The sequence below is a fragment of the Lonchura striata genome, chromosome 18 (assembly GCF_046129695.1).
Source record: "Lonchura striata isolate bLonStr1 chromosome 18, bLonStr1.mat, whole genome shotgun sequence".
NCBI classification, from domain to species: Eukaryota; Metazoa; Chordata; class Aves; order Passeriformes; family Estrildidae; genus Lonchura; species Lonchura striata.
Genome location: NC_134620.1, coordinates 11971691 through 11983849, shown reverse-complemented (window position 1 = coordinate 11983849; position 12159 = coordinate 11971691).

Below are 12159 nucleotides of genomic sequence, written 5' to 3'. Positions count from 1 at the left end.
CGCCTCGCTCCCTCCGCTCCCCCCCCCGCCCCCTCAGCACAGAGCCAGCGCTGAACAAAATGGCCGCCGTCCCCTCAGCGGGCTCGCCTGGCGCACGGATACGAACGAGCGCGACGCGGCCCGTCGGAAACCCTTCATAGGCCGGGCGGGAAGAGCGGGCGCGGTGATGCGGCCCGGTTCGCGGGATCCTGCCGCTCCCGGGACGGGAAGTAGTGCGGCGGTGCCGCCTCCCGGTGTCGCGACAGAATCAGTGGTGGCGGTCGCAGGGTGCCAGGATCCATTAGGATGGAAAAGAGCTGCGAGATCGTCGAGTCCAGCCTATAACCGAACAGCATTATGTCACCTAGACCATGTCACCGAGGAGTGTAACATTCAGTCCTTCCCTGAGGGACAGGGACTCTGCCACGTCCCTGTGCAGCCCGTTCCAATGTCTGATCACCTTTTTCTGTGGAGAAAGGTCTGCACCTTGTGGCGTTCTTGCAGACTGGGATCTGCAGAGGACATCAAGGAGCCACCATGGCCCTCACATCATCCCCTCACTGCCCCTCACACCCACATGTGGGGGAGATGGTGGCTTCAGGTGGGATTTTGGGGCACTTCAGGGTTGGGGGAGCACAGCCGTGATGTCCTTCACCTCACACTGAGCCACCTCCACCTCACGGGTTGAGGCAAGGTGTCCTGAGCAGCTCCTCAGCTCCTGAGCACTTTCAGACACGTGGCTCTGCACCTGCAAATCCTTCAAGAAACAAACGTACAGCACTTTCAAGTCCTTGCAGATGAAGGAATGAAGCTCCTCGTTCAAAAGCATCTCGCTGTTTATTTCACACTTTTATTATTTTATTCTATATGTAGCTACAGCTTGGTTACAAGCACTTAAATGAGGTTTAAACTGGATGGTGTTTGTCCAGGAGACAGGCTGTGCGAGCCTTCCCCACCGTTCAGTCTGTACCTCGAGTTGAATATTGTTTTATTGCTTTATTTACTCCTACTTTAATTTGCGGGGCTGGCTGTGTCGAGCTCTTTCCTCGTCCCCTCCCTTCCCTGGGTGGATTGCTCCCACTATCCTGTCGGGTTCCTCCTTGCCAGCAGTTATACAATTTTCATTGCAGCTCATTGCCGTGGTGGGGCCGGAGCAGAGTTCGGATTCGTGCGGGTGATAAAGCAAAGGACTTGCAGTCTCAGCACACCTCAGGTCTGCGGGAGGAAGGAGATAAGAGGATGCAGAGTCTACCTGAAACACAGGCTCAGGCCCCTTGCAAGAGCAGCCTCAACACTCCACTTCCCCGAGCGAACACTTATCGTATGGAGCACGCCCAAGCTGATATGCTAATCTTAGTCACGCTGGTGTAAACCCAAAGTAACCCCATGGAAAACAATAGAGTTACTTCAGATTTGCTTCAACGTGACAGCCTTTGCAGATTTACATCTATTTTTGTGCTGCACCTTCTCGGGGAAGGGCCCCTCCGGCTCTTGCACCGAATACTTTCTTTCTCTTTCAAATCCTTCCTAATTCTGCAGGGCGAGTTGTTCTCTTGGACTTAGCTGAACTATTTAACAAGGAAAATTGGTCCTGTGTTTCCAGAGGAACCTTCCTGGCCTTGTTTTCATTTCTGTAAATATCTTCATCTCATCTCACCCTTCAGCTCTTATCTCCTCTCCAGGGACAAGTTCTCTGGGGATCTGAGCACCTTTAGTGGGTGTTGAGTACTTTTCACTCCTGTTAACTCTCTGGGAAATGGGATGGAGGGGAAGAGTTTAGCAACCCAGGTCAACCCAGACAACGTACTTGGGAATTCACCTGGAAACTCCATACTTCTGAAAGGACAGAACTGGCCCTTCAAAACAAGGTCAGGGCAAAGAATCTGTCTCACTTGCTGAACCATATCAGGCAAGGTCCAGAGCACTGATAATTCTTGTAAAAAGAGGTGTAGCCAGGAGGAAAGAAGAGAAATGACAGATAAAGGTGAATCTGTAAAGGCCTCGTCATCACCTTTATAACCAACTCGCCTTGTTCCAGCTCTAAATCTCAACAGCAGCTGCCAATGCTTGGTGTCCTGTTCGGAGCAGGCTGGATTTTTGCACAGGGTCTTTCTCATTATCATAAAAAAAAAGGACCCTTCCTTATCAGTAAACTCCATGGAGAGCCAGAGTTATATTAAAATGCCACTACAAAATTATCTTTTTAATAAGGTAGCTTTTCTCTGCAGGAAATAACCAGCCTCGCCCCACACCCTGATTAGAAAAGGGACCCAACCAAGGCATTATAAGTATCATGAAGCTGTTTTGTTCTCTGGTGTTGCTCACAACAATGATTTATTTCTAGAGAAGGAACAGATTTATTTCCAGAGAGGGAACAGCCAGGGAAATCCTTTTGTCCTTAAATTTTGCACATGGGCTTGAAGCACTCCATAATTTTGAAGCTCACGCTTCATATACCAACAACTCCACCCCTTCTTTCAATTTGTCTACAATTCTTTTCCTACTTTCTTACTAGCAAAATACATGGTGATTAACAATTTGTTCAGTACAAATCATTCACAGCTCATGGCTCTGAGACCTCTGGGTCTTTTCCTCCTTTCCCCCCTTTAAATTCCACAAATCACCACTTTGGTCTCATTCCTTGGAAACCTCTGTGTAAAACACCTTTCCCCAGTGATTTGTCCTTGCCCTCTCTTGCAAGTGTTGCTTTATTATTGTATTGTTGCTCATAATCTGGTTAAGTTTAAGAATATATAAATTATACATATAATATCCACCTACATATAGAGAAAAATAAGATTTCAGTATTGTTCTGTACATATATATAAATATATACTGTGAGTACAATATAATACATATTTACACCATGTACACAAACATACATGTGTATATATGTACAAAAAATAATTACATTTCCCTGATTTATCCCTGTTTGTAGGCGGATCCTGAGAAATGTGAAGCACCCACACTTTTAGATTACATATTTGCTAAGCCCATGAAATTCAGTGTGTTTGTGTACATTTCAAACAAAGATCTACACGGGCTCTCCAAACACTGCTAAAACAAGAATGGGTGACTTGTAGGTCAGGTGTTATTTTTCCTAACTCGCTCCACAGCCAGGATTCCAATGTTTTCATAACTCCTACTGTTTGCACCCAGCTTGCCTGGCGTTACAATTGAGATAAAGCCTCATGCACACTCTTGCTTTTCATTCCTAAAATATTTTGCTAACCCCCAAATTTCAGCAGGGTTTTGAGGGTGGGTGGCGCTGATTTGTCAGACAAAAGAGAAGCAGCCGGAGCGAGCTGTGAGGCTGATCTGGAGATGGAAGGGTCTGTGTCCTGCTGCAAGGGGAGCTGATGACGCACAGGCAGGAGTTTTCTTAGTGTCGTGTTTTATTTACAAAACGCGCGGTGCCACGATCTCCCTCCAGCAACAAAACTTGTGGATCCTGCGCGTTCCTGTGCGGAACCCGGCGAGGAGCTCGGGGCTGGCAGCTGCTCCTGAGCTTCCAGCACAGCCTTGGGGCTCTCCAAGGACTCAAACCTTGTGCAGAAATGGAATGAGACCTCATTCCCAGGCAGCCAGCAGCAGGATTCCTGCTGGAGACTTCCTTACACTCTTCTCAAGGGTGTACCCTGCATAACAGAGCCAGGCCTTGATTTCCACCAAGCTGATGGTTTCCCAATCTTAACAACCGGTCTCCATCTGAAACCATCCCCCAAAAGCTGTCAACATCAATGGCAAGTCCATCTCAAGCTTGTTAAAATCCCATTTTTTGGATACCAAAGTTAAAAAAATTCAGCTCAGAAAATTTTGAGACAGGTAATTTTGACATGGGAGAAATATGACTTGCCATTCCTCTCCTCCTAGTGGGTTTTTAAAAATTTATTTATTAGAAGTTGTTGTACTTCATGGGTTTCTGGTGAAAGGTACTTTCAAATGGAAAAATATTCTATTGGTGAATTTTGGAAGGTTCATGCTCACAAAAATACTATCAATAAAATCCTTCTCATTTAAAAATATCATAAGTCCCTTTTTTTTTCCCAATATAGCAGTGACCACTATAGGATTTTTCCTGCTGCAGCACTTTGGATTAGGAAAACCCAGCATATTCCATACTCCTGATGAATTTCTCAGTTGAATCTGACTTTTAAAGCTCTGAGATGAGGCACAAGAGCCATTTTGATGTGTCCTGTCCATGGCTGAGCATCCTTGGGCAAAGCATGGCCATCATCTGCTCTGCTGCTTGGAGAAAGAGGAGAAAGAGCTCCAAAGGAGGCTTTGTCCTGCTTTAAGTGGAGAGCAGCCGTGGCGGATCAGTTGACGCCGCTTTGGCACCGAGAGGAGCCCTGTCTTCCCCTCTTCCTCAGGAATCCCTTTGCTCGGCCAAAGGGAGTTGCATAACCAGCTGGAAAGATCTTGTGGGCTTCCACAGGGGCTCAGCTGAGCTGTTCTCAGAGGGGAAAAGGAAAAAACACAGACAGCAGCCAGTGCTGAACACCCAGCAAAGGGGGTTTTTGCCCCTTTTCCGGCTAGTTTGTGGTGGGGTGAGCACAACTTCCCCTTCGCAGCGTCAGCAACTCTCAGCACAGCTCACTTGGATGTAGTGGCACAGGGGGATGTGAGCAGACCATGCAAAACAAGTAGAAGCCACTCAAAGCCCCACTTTGCTGCTCCATGTGGGACATTTCTGTGTGGCTGCAGCCTCACGTGGCTCGAAGGCAGCGCATCGTGGATGTTCCTCATTGCGCCGGCCAGAGACGCACGTTTGCAGCCTGGGACACGGCCTCTGATCTCAGCCCAGCTTCATGGCTGAGCTGCTTCTCTAATTAAGACCCATGAAAAAGCAGCACCAGGAGGGCTGTCAGGGGAGCAGGAAAGTGGAAATAGGATGAAAGTCGGGTGATTTGCTATTGGTCAAACAGCTGCTGTGCCTCTGCCAGTGGGAGACACACCGCTGAACACGAGATGCAGGAGCAAGAAAGAGACTTTCCATGCACCCCAGAGGTCCTTAATTCATTCATTCATGCCTTTTCCCATGGAAATGCAGGCGAAATAAGTGGCAAATCCCATCTGCAGGTGCCTGGAGGCTGATGCATCAAAGCCTTCCCAGGGACAGGTAACAAGTGTCCAGAGGGCAGTTGCTTTGCTGATCCAGATTTTGTTTTCCCTTACACTCCTGAAATTCCAGAACAATCCCATTGGCAGCTCTTGGACACCTGGGATTTCTGCTCATATGCAGCATTTGGAAACATGATTGATTGTAGAGGTATCTGCCAGGTATTCTTATTTCTTTGTTTCTATTCTCACCTCCTCCTTGCTGCTCTCTGCTCGCCAGCCTGGCAGATTTTCAGGAGCTGGGCTGCTCTTACGTAACACTGCGCCAAGATTGGTGTGAAAGGATTTGGAGGGCTCTGTGGCTGGAATCACCTTTGATCCCTGGATTCTCTTCTGGTATGTCCATGCATTTTGGGCACACCTCTTTGAGCTGCTGGGGCATCTCTGCCCTGGCATCCCCTTGGAACCCATCCTCTGCCACCAGCATCGCTCAGATTCTGGTGTCCAGGCCATTCTGTGAGTGCTGCCTTGGTCACAGCTGTCTTGTGGTGGCAGATGTGGTCCCATGCCAGCTCTCCTGGGCACACAGGAGCAGCTTCTCCCAGGTCTCCAAGAGAGCGTGACCAGAATTCAAGCCTGTGTAATTAGCAGTAATTAGCCAATTGAGGGAGCGTGTATAAAACAGATTAAACTCACTGAAATCCCCTGCTGAAGTTGAGCTGAGCTGTGTTCTTGGCTCAAAAACCTGCACCCCCATCCAGAGGATGCCTTAAGCATCTTGAGGAAACCCTCTTTCTCCTCTTTCTCCTGGGAGGGTCTTTCCTGCAGGCCATGGGCAGCTTCATCCAAGCAAACATCTGGAACGCCGTGGACATCGGGGCTTAGCCCAGCAGCAGAGAGGGAAAACTTGGGATGGACCCAAGGGAAAGGTGGGCAAGGCTCTTCGTGGCACCCACCACGGTGCTTTGGGTGCTGCCTTACAGCAAACACAGCCCTGGGAGCTGCAGTCCCATCTCAGGGCTGCAGCAGAGGCAGATCCAAAGGGATGAAGCCAGGCTCTCTCCCACGCCGCTCTCCAGCCTGGTGCCTTTGCTGATGAATCACAAGTGTTTTGGTCTGGATGTGGTGATAAATCCAAGTGCTGCAAATGACAGAGTGCACAATGGTGGGGTTTAGGCAATAAATCAGCTTTTTACGTCAATGCCTCCTGCACATGTAGCTGTGAGGTGGCAGGTGAGGCAGGAGAGTCGGGAACATCAATCTGGGGGAAAAGAGAGCCTTGGAAACTCGCCCCTTTTGTTCCAATCTCCGCTCTGCTGGAGCTCCACTTTCCCGTTCTTTATCTCCATGTTTTGCTCCACATGATTTTTTTGTGGTTTTGAAGCAGATTCCATGTTTGCAGGAAGAAACCCCTGTGTATTTGTGGGTGAGATTCAGGGTAGGACTGGGGTTGTCTGAGATCTCAGCATCACGTCAGCTCCAGGTCAGCCAGACAGGAACGGATGGCTGATGTTAAACTTCTGTCTTGGAGTGAATGGCTGTGGACACCAGCAGTCCATTCCTTCAATTTAGAGAGCAAAATTGAGAATAGAGGAAATGTTCACCTCACAGGCAGAACAGCTTTTTTGATTCCAGGATGCATTTAGGCTTCAAGTGTGCCATGACATCTTGTTTCTGAATTCCCATCCAAGCAGGGAAGAGACACCCCATGTAACCCTCTGAATTCCCTACAAGGATCAGGCCAATGATCCCAACACTCTCATTGATCCTACACATGCAAGGTGATGCAGGGACAGGTCCCTTCCTGTTGTGCATGAAGAGGAAAAGTGGATTTTGAGACCATGAGGCAGAATTTTAGAAGGAAAGTAGTTTATGAAATTTTGTGCCTGACCGAAGTTGTCCGATGATAACTGTCACAGAGCACTCTTCTCAACAAAACCACTTCTTCCCAGGTAGTTCAGCCTGAACCACAAGTTTCTGGAGGTGAAGAAACATCTCCAGGGATGGAGAAACCTGCTGGAGGTCAGAGAATCCCCTTTCACCTGTGCACTTCTTTCTCTGCATCCTTCACTGATGGCCAAAACCTCGTTGGTCTCCAACCCTCAGGCTCCTCTTCCAGTCCTTTTCCACCAGTTTTTGTCTTCCCTGCAGAGTTCCTGCTGTGAATTTAACTTTTCAGACAGGGGATGAGGAGGGGACGGGTGAAAGCTGCTCCTGGGTGATTCCATGCACCAATGGAGTCACACCACAAGCTCCTCAGGAGAGGGGCTTTGCCTCACTCCCACCCTCACTGGGTGACGTCCCCTCTGCCAAGCCATGCTCCCTTTGTCACTTCTCCCAACACAACCTCAAACAAGTGTTGGGTGGTTTTTTTTCTCAGTAGCATGTAGGTCACAGCAGAGCCTTAGGGACCTGACAGCTGACATTCATCCTCAGCTCTGAATCCTTGCGTCAGGCTGTCTGGAGGCTATAGAAGTGCAGTTACTGGTGAGAACGACTGCCTTTTGTGTGACTTCAATTAAATGTCTTTCTCGGCGTGGGATAGTTGCCAGAGTTCTTTTTTATTCTTTTTTTCCTCTATTTTTTTTTCTTTTATTTTTTAAAGAAATAAATGGTTTTGTTTAGATATATATATAGAGAGAGAAAGAGAAGAAGTCCCACCTGGCTTTTTGGAAGGGTTTCAATTGCAATGTATCAGATCCCATATTCTTCTATAAAAAGGTGAGCTGTATTTTTCAGCTGAACTTTTCTCCCTTTTTATAGCGTTGATTTGGCACACACGAGGCAGAAGCTGTGGCAAGGTCGCTGCCCTTCCCCAGCCAAGGAAGGGAATCCATGGCATGTGCCAGGGCCAGCGATATGGGGGCAACTGCTGAGGAAAATGTTGGGATGTGAGCTGACCCCCAAAACGTGCCCATCGTTGGGGCCTGTGCAGGAGCTCCGGGGTGGCTTGAGGACCCAGGGAGAGGCAAGTCCTGGGTGCTGTGGAACCTGCCCTAATGCTGAGATGCCTTCAGCCATGAGCTTTGCAGAGGAGCCATAGAAATGGTCCTGGCACAGCACATGACTCTTCTGCCAGCCACAGAATCCCAGAATGGTTTGAGTTGGAAGGGAACTTCAAACTCATTTCATTCCAACCCCTGCCACGGGCAGGGACAACTTCCACTATCCCAGGTTGCTCCAAGCCCTGTCCAGCCTGGCCTTGGACAGTCCCTGGGATGGGGCAGCTTCTCTGCTTGATCCTCACTGCTCTCTCCCCCTTTCCACAACAGGTTAAAACAAGGCAAGCAGCCACCATGGTCTCTGCCCTCTTTCTTCCTGCACCCTTTTAAATTTTGTTTGCTCAAATGATCTTCTCCAAGACCTGGCTGTCCTCCTCCCACACAGTGTCCCTTGTGCTGTGTTTGGGTGCTCCTGAGTGCTCTGGCCCCTGCTGCAAGCTGTGAAGGAGGAGGTGGTAAAGGGCAGCAGCTCTTTTCTGCTTGACCGCAGACATATTTTAATTAATTTAATTTTTTTTTCTCGATTACACTTATTTTTATTACGCATTTATTTACTATCAAGCGAGCATATTGCAGTGCCTCTCTTCCCAGCCCCAGCTACTGAAGGTCCTGCCCAGTCTCATCCAGACTCACTCCTTCCAGCAGCTGCAGGCGATGCCAGAATTGCTCCGGGAGCCGCAGCACCTTGGCAGAGTAACATTTGCATGAGAAAGCAGGGAGCGGAGAGGAAATAAAATCTAAAGGTGAAGAGGCGTGAGTCACTTGGTGAAACTGCGGTGCTGCTGCTGAATTCCCCGGGGCTTCAAACCAGGGCTTCAAGGAGAGATTGGAAATCCCAGGGATGCAAGAATAAGGAGAACGCGCTCCATACTCGATACTTGTGAGGTGGGAGCTCGGCCACTCTGGGAGCTCCTTCCCATTTTTATTGTGCTCTGATTAATATGGGAATTATCATTTCTGCCCAAGGAGGGAGAACACATTCCTGTGCTGCTCTGGAAGTGCCTGTGATGCTGAGGGTTGTCCCCGGCTCCGCCGGGCTGCAGCAGGAGCACAAAGCCACGTTTTAAATCCTCTGCTCACTGCTCCTGCTTCTTGCACAGCCTTTAAATGCTGTACCATCAGCTTCTTGATTAATTAATGCTCTTCTGTTTCACTTGTTTGGTGATGATGTTCAGAGATGTGACTGAAACTCCGGGGCAGGGACAGCCTCATGCACTGAAACAGGCTGGGCGTGTATTTTTAGTAAAACTGTTTTTTCAGCTCAGGATTCGAAGTTTCTGCTCATTTCCTCATCCCTTTCTGAGCCACATGCCAAGTCCTTTCTGCTGTTTATCGCAGATGTTGAGGGTTAAAAGTATTTGGGAGTCAAGTGCTCGGCTTTTGGAGGGAGAAGGAAGTGAGCAGCTGGATGAGCTCTTGCTGCTCATCAGAACCAACACCCAAGCTTATGGCCAAGCTTCCAGGGAGCTCCAGTTTATATATATATATATATATCCTTATAGACATAATGACTTGGAAAAGGCACACGGAGGATTTAAGGCCATTCCACATTATTGCTGAGCTCAGCTGAAAGAAGTGAGGAATCACTTTGTTATCCTGGCCTGGAGGTGATCACAGCAGGGCTGTCTGTCCATCCACCTGCCCACCCAGGGCTGCTGCTGCCTTGTTCTATGGCCCAGGAGCAGCAGAGGGGCCGAGGGGTGAGATGGGGTGAGCCAGAAGGTTTTGCCACTTCAGCAATTATTCCTTAACGTGTCTCCTCTCCTCTGCCTGCAGGCAAGGACTGAAGCCAGGAACGCTGTCAGTCGTGTTTGTCCTGCCAGCAGAGCTCACCTTGGAGGTGTCAGCCCTGCAACGGTGCTTTACCTGCAGTGCATCTCTGCAGCCTCCCTGGCTGCATGGATCCTAGAAAATGCTGCCCTGGCACTTCCCACCTTACAGCCCAGATTTTTCAAACATTCAATGAATGTTCAGAGCACTGAGAAGCTTCAGCACATGGATGGGGCAGGGGGCTGTGGGCTGCCAGTGCAGATGTGGTGTGGTGTTTGCCTGCTCTGCTCTGTGCCGAGGTGGGTTCCTGTCCCCTGGCAGGATCAGCTGTGCCCAGGGAGGATTCTTGCTGCCAGAGCATCAGGGATACAGAGATTGTGAGGCAGCAGAGCTTCACCACGTGGTGCTGGCTGCCTCACCCTCACTCACTCCCAAATTTCGGGACACACATTTTCACTGGAGGGATGGATGGATGGATGGATGGATGGATGGATGGATGGATGGATGGATGGATCCCACCTTCCATTGGGATTTCAGAGCTTGTTAAACCATCCTGGAACCCCAAAGAGAATTTTCCACCAGCAAGGGCTGTGTCTGCCCTCCAAGAGCAGCACATCCAGCTGCCTCCTCTCTCTCTCAGAAGAACAGAGAATTTGACAATAAAAATGGAGCTGGCAAGCACTAATTGCTTGGGAGATGGCATGGCTGGCTGGGGCCATGGGGACAGCAGACCACAGTGCTTTAAAAGCACAGATGGGTGCCCAGTGGGATATTTTGCCAGCTCAGGAGGAGATGGGCGAGGGCTCTGCACTCAGCTGGGGAACACAGCGCACAGGCGGCTTTCTAGAAGCAACACAAGTTGAGCTGGTAAATTATAAAATGCCACACTTGAGGTCTGTTACATAACGTCCCTTTGCAGAACCTGGGAGCTAAATATAAAAAGGGAGTTACATTTTGGGCTGGTGTAAAACGATGCTCCAGAACGGGTTTGTGTGGGAAGGAGGCTCTGCAGCGCGGCGAGGAGCGGAAACGCTTTTGGGACCCTGGGTCTGCTCCCAGCCCCTGTCCCTTGTTTTCTCTGCAACCTCACAAAAACCACGTGCTCCCCGGGTCTCAGTTTCCCTCTCTTTTAATCAGGGACAAAGAAACCTCCATTTCCTCGCAGCTGCGTTGTCAGGATTAATTCATGTTTTCAAAGTGACCTGAGAATCTATAGAAACCCGAATAGTATATCATTATCCCGATCTAAACTTGGCACAGAATATCAGCAGGCCAAATTCCCCTCCCACACTGGAGGAGAAGGGGTTGTGTCAGCATAGCCGAGAGGAAAATTCCAGCCGCTGTTCCCAACCAAAAAATCCAGGAGAGAAAAGACTTTTCAGGCTGAGACCATTTCATTTCCCTTGAGGAAATTCCCCCTTCATTAGCTCTGAGCAGAAGAATCAGCTCCCACACAAATGGGCTCATGCTGAAGTGCAGAGGGGCTTAATGGGAGTTTTGGGTGGCTCATGCTTCCTCTCTTAGTTGATGGTGATGTTGAGGGTGACACTGGGATCCTGCAGGACATGCTGCCACCTCACTGGCTCTTCAGCTCAAAGGTGACAAAGCCAGGAGCGTGTCCCATGGGAAATCCAAGTAGGAGTAGAGCAAAGTAGAGATGTGCAGAGATGCTGTCTGTGCCAGGATCCAGCCCTCTTGGCAGTGATTTAGGGCTGGTTGGTGTTTTTATTATTTTTTAAATTCCACTACCGCACCCAGCATGGTCCTCAGTGTTCTGCTTTGCTTGGTCTCCATCAAAAGTTGGGAACAACCTGGCCCATCTTCCTTCTCCTTCCTCTCTGCATACAAAGTGAAGAACACAGTAACTACCCAGAAGAGGTAAATGGATTTCTAGGTCAGGTTTGGCCACTGAGTTTGGGGGCTCAAGGAAGCTGAGGCATGGGATGTCAGGGGAGAGCCTGGCTGGGGGGTGATGCCACCACAGCCTTGCTCCTGAAATGATGGAGACACACAAGGAATGAGCTGGGATCAGCCTAGCCCAACTTCTGGTCAAAGTGGATGCCTGGCCCCTTCAGGTAGAACGTTTTGTTTCTCAAAACCACCTGATCATCCAAACCTGATCCTGTGCCTGCGAAAACCCATCCAAATCGCTGGAAAAAAAATGTTTTCTGACAGGATGGAGATTTGCAAGCGAGTTGCCAAGCAACTGGCGCAGCTCTGCCGCCTCCTGCTCCTCTCCTCCCTGTGAGCAGGTGATGGCTGCATCCCTGAATCCCCCTGTCCCGGCCAGCCCAGCGTTTCTGGCCTTTCCCAGCCTGCTCCCACCTGCCCGGGAAGGTACAAATGG